The 5,040-nt window shown below is 43.4% G+C and overlaps 1 long non-coding RNA gene across 1 annotated transcript; it reads right to left on the bottom strand.

Moving 5' to 3' along the window:
* Positions 1-204: 204 nt before the first annotated feature.
* On the bottom strand, positions 205-4,776 carry LOC122464325. Its single transcript, XR_006288265.1, has 2 exons — positions 4,678-4,776; positions 205-598 (listed from the first exon to the last, which is right to left on the bottom strand). It is a non-coding gene; the product is annotated as an uncharacterized LOC122464325 (long non-coding RNA).
* Between the last annotated feature and the right edge of the window lie 264 nt (positions 4,777-5,040).

Raw genomic sequence — 5,040 nt, 5'->3', positions numbered from 1 at the left:
AGTTGCTATTCCTCTACAGTTTGCTGGGATGGCAGACAGTAGGCTAAAAAAAAAAAAGGCCAAATTTTCAACTGGTGTAGCTCCACCCAAGTTTCTAGCTTAAAATACAAATTCACATGAACTGCATGGACAAACAATGAGCCTTCAGTATCCTGACCTGGCTGGAAAGGTGAATGATATTCCACCAAATTTCACTGAGAGTTACTGTAAAAAACCAAAACCAACCAACCAACCAACCAACAAAAAGAAAACAAAACAAAAAAACAAACCAAACCAAACTGCTGCCTGCCCCCAAAAAGGAAACAAGTCATTTCAGTAGGGGCCTAAAAGCTAGTCTGGAGAATGATTGTGATCATAGCAGCACTGTGAAAAGTCCCCCATTCTCGCACAATGGGCCTGGTTCTCCTCTGACTTATGCCAATGCAAATCAGGAGTAACCCTACTAAGGTCAACGGAATTACCTGGGTGTAATGCTGGTGTAAACAAGAGGGAAAATCAGGCCCTCATTTCAGTGGGTAAAGAAAGCAAGTAGGCGTCAGGATCTCATCTCCCATCAATGCATGCAGTGATTTATGCATAGAACTCCTCATTAGCATCACTGGGGGAACAGATATTTACATTATTAAACAGGGCTTTTTCTCTGATGCCTGAAGTCAGTGAGCATACGGCATATTATTAAAGATTTAGGAGAAGAAATGGCAAAAAAGGAACAGGAGAGAGAAAAAACAATCTCAAACCAAATAACTATAGGAATTTTTAGATTTTTTTTTTTTTGAAGCCAAGAATTGTTTAACAGTTTTGAAGCAGTGGTGCAATCTCATTTTTAAAACTCTGTGTGTGTGTGTGTGTGTGAGAATACATGAATCCTAGCACTATAATGGGCGCGACACACACATAAAGGACAGTAAAAAGTTGAGGGTGCGGGAAATGAGCACCCTTCATTGCTCCCTAGTGGTTGTTCCAAATCCGAAGGAGCCCTAGATTACAATCCAACTTTCAACATTACAGCATTCTGGAAACACTGCCAAAGCTCATGCTATTTCCTCAAGTTAGTTTTTCTCTGTTTTCCTTTTAATGGAATGAGGGAAGATTAATTTCTGATCTGGTTACTTGGCCTCTTCCTTCAAATATATCTAAGGCTAGACTATGTCTGCAAACATCAGCATTTTGCTTTTTCCTCTGAAACACTATCGCAGGATGAAATGGAACAGCCTGTCACTGTAACCCAAAACCAGGAATCGCAGCAAACTGGCAAGAGTTAATCTTCATTAGGTGGATGCCTATAGGCCCAGCACAGACTCTATAGTCCCTCTATATTCTCATGCTTACCATTTCCTTTATTGATTTGCCTGTCTAAATGAGTACTTCTAAACTCTGTGGGAGTTTTCCAATTAGATAAAAGGCAATTCATGTCACCCTGCTGCCGCACTAACAGCCATAACCAAGAGAGCACATTGAGGACTTCTCAGCAGAACAATCTAGTTTAATCAAGGCGACCCCCTTCAGAGCTACCTCATCTGCAGGACATTTCTCTTAATATGCAATGCTTTCTTTATTAGAAGTTTAGAATAATGGGCTGCAGCTAACCTAACAGCTGTGGTTGAGTTTTATAGGCCAACTATATGGTTAGTGGAGAAGATGCATGAGCTTCCCTTCCATAGGCTGTTTTTGGAAAGTGCTGCTTCTCAAATGAGAGAGTGGGTGTTGTGCACACGGCTCAGTGCATTGCTCCAATCAAAGCTGCCAGAGGCATGACCCTTTTTCAAATTAGAACAAAATGTCTCAGAAGAATGTGGCTGTTGCTAAAGGAATGTTGCTGCCACTGTGAAATCTGCCCCTTTGAATCTGACAACCTGCTAATGTACAGAATCCAAAGAAAGTTGTGCTCAGAGTTCTGTATCATCTGGTGCAATATAATTTCTGAATTTTGGTATGGAAAATGTGTCCTCTTGAATGCTCAGAATTCTTTGAACACCCCAATGAGAAAGACAATGTGTATGTGGCAGAGAACTCCTGGACAGGGAGGGGTAAACTACAAAAGAGGTGGGGATTGGGTTCCATTCAATTAAGCATGGAACAATTCTGCTGCTTATCCCAATCTAAATAATTTGAATTTTCCCTGCAACATGCTCCTTTCAACTTCTTCTGCCATGTGGCCTGCCTTCCCAACTGATCTGCCAAGAGCCAGTCCTGGCACTTGGTGACTCACCTTCTGGTCTCTCACAAGGTCCCCGCACTTAGTGGCCCTGGCTTTAACCCCCCAACTGGTTCTGAGAACTCTCCTATTTGTTGTTCTAGTCACCCAACCTAGACTCCTGGCAACATGTGGCTCTTCCTCCCTATGAACACGTAGACAGGTGCTAGACAGGTGCAGCCTCCATTCCCAGTAGGGTCCCAGCAATCCTCCTGTCACACATATCCAAAAGTTTCTTGGTGTTGCTCTACTGCAACAGACTCCAGCAGAGCCTCTCTCATTTTGGGTCAAGCTGTGGTATTTACCACTGGTTGGGGTAGAGGAGAGCGTCGAGTCAATCCCTTCACAGTAGTCTTAGGTGTATAGGACAGCACAGGCTGAACCATCCTTTAGAATGTCTATGGGGAGCAGGCTGCACCAATGTGCTAGGAGGAGGACTGGCTATGGCTCTGCTTCCTCCTAGTCCCCTTTGGGGAACACTGAGGGAGAAGTTCCCAGGCTTCTCTGAGCACAGGGACTGTAATTGTTGTAGGCTTTAGTGCAAATTGTGCCAGTGTGGGTTATAGGGATCTGTGGGCGATTTTTTTAAACTGATAGCAGGAAGCCAGGCAGGAGGAAGGATGGGGAAAGTTCCAAGCATAAACTCTCCAGTGAAGCAGAAAGATACAGAACAGTTTTAGGTGTGTAGTAGTATGCCTTTAAATTGTTTGAGAGCCCTCTAATGGTACTCATTGTGTGTAAGTCTTCTGGCCAAAAGCTCGAGGGGGTTCTCTCTTTGCATCTGTTGATGAACAAGGAAGAATGGCCACAGGGCTGCTTCATGTGCATAAGCTATTTATCCAGAACTCCAGATGGACATGAGCTCCAGAGGGGAAGGAATTCTCTGCTCCATCTCTTGGTAAACAGGGGAAATATAACCACGGAGAGAGTTTTATTTGCACAAGCCTTCTACCCAGAATTCCTCCAGTCCCAATTTGGGAGTCACCATAACTATACACAAACTCAGAATTGGTTGGGTAGAGAAACTGAATTAAGAAAGGGATGAGAGTGTCTATCTTGTGGATTGGGATCTGTTGCAGGGTCTTATATACCATTGGTTCCCTACCTGCAGTGGATCCTATACTGTTGTAAAGGACTTTGCACTGGGAGATATCACAAAGATAGTTCTGAGGTAGGGTGCAGTAGTGAGAGGGACTTTTACTGAAGTTACAGCAGAGGACACTTTCCCCTGCTATACTTTGAGGAGAATACCACCATGACAGCTACAGTACCACCATACACCATATTTATTAGACCAAAAAAAAAACAAAACAGTTAATGAAGTACATCTCATCCATTTCTTTTCAACAACATCAAGCAATTTGCAGTTTGATGCTGTCAGATCAAATTTTTACAAAATTAGTGTAATCCTAATAAAATAATAAATACAAATTCCATTAAAAGCTAGCTTTTTAAATATTCCTCTGCAACGTTTGCAAGCCAAGTATTGTGGCATTCTGTTAGAGCAGGAGATGCAGAAAGTGAAACTGACTGATCTATTTTCATTGGTCAAATTGAGAGAAGTGTAAAAAGTAAATGCCAAGACTAGTAAAGAGTAATGGAGAGAAAATTATTTAATTATAATAGTCTAAAATGTTGTTACTAACAAAAGGTGAGGAAATCTGTTGTTTGAAACTATGATCTTCGACGCTTTTAACAGATATTTTACACAATTACTTAATGACTGTTTATTAACTGTAAAAGTTCTTTTAACCTTGTTTCACATCATCGAAGGGACTTAATCTTGCCCAGGATTACGTAATGGACACTGCATCACAGGGCAAGGTGACTAGAACTAAGGTTGCATTGGCACCTTCTTCTGAATATCCCAACTCCGTGGGTTTAAATCCTAAACTTAAAAGTCCGAGCACTTTGATTTTTTCTTAAAAATTTTGCATTGAACACACACAAATTAATAGCTTACTCAGTGATGCAATGTAGTGATTGCCATTACTATATAGTGTCTAATTTCCTCTGTACAAACTAGCTTTGTTTTATCTAGTTCTCTAGAAGTTTAATTGTCTAATATTTTGCTGTATGACATGAAAAAAAAACCTTTCTAGCTGTATGGGTATGTAGCAAAGCAACAATTCACTGGTGCAGCACCTCCTGCTGGTCAGCTGGGAATTAGCTCTTTTTCCAGCATACGGAGTGCCCTCTTCTGGCCGGCGATTCGCCTGCCTCAGGCACCCTTGTCCCTCCCAGACCCCAGTGCCCTTTACCTCAGGGTTCTGCCCCCAGCAGTAATCCACAATCTGGGTCTCCCTTCCCAGGGGAACCCCCAAACCTCTATCCCCACTTTGCCTCAGTGGCTACTGCCAGTCATCATCTAGCCCCCGCTCACTGGAGCAGACTGCAGTCAGTAATGGCCACTCATCATTAGCAGTGGATTAGGACCTGCTGCCTTTGCTTATCCTCAGGCTGTCCCGCTGCAGCCCCAGTACCTTTTGGGCCCTTAACAAGGCCTGTAGCCTGAGGGTTTACCAGGCTGGAGCTCCCAAGCTCTGTTCCACTTCAGGTACCTTCTCTCAGGTAGCTAGCCCTTCACCCTCAAAGGCTAGAGTGAGATTTTCCCCCAGCTTCTGGGCTCACAGCCCTTTTATAGGGCCAGCTGTGACTGCTTCTCCACTCACCCTAGCTTGACCACTTTTAACCCCTGCCTACTGGAGTGGGGCAGCCCTCCCACTACAGGGTAGTTAAGCTCTGGAAAAGGCTTTCAAGGAAAGTTATGGAATCCCCATCACTGAGGGTTTTTAAGAACTGAAACACTTGGTCCTGCCTCAGTGCAGGTCCCTTCTAGCCCTACA

This window comes from Chelonia mydas, chromosome 2 (assembly GCF_015237465.2).
Source record: "Chelonia mydas isolate rCheMyd1 chromosome 2, rCheMyd1.pri.v2, whole genome shotgun sequence".
Classification (NCBI taxonomy): domain Eukaryota; kingdom Metazoa; phylum Chordata; order Testudines; family Cheloniidae; genus Chelonia; species Chelonia mydas.
This window is presented reverse-complemented; position numbering and strand designations above follow the sequence as displayed.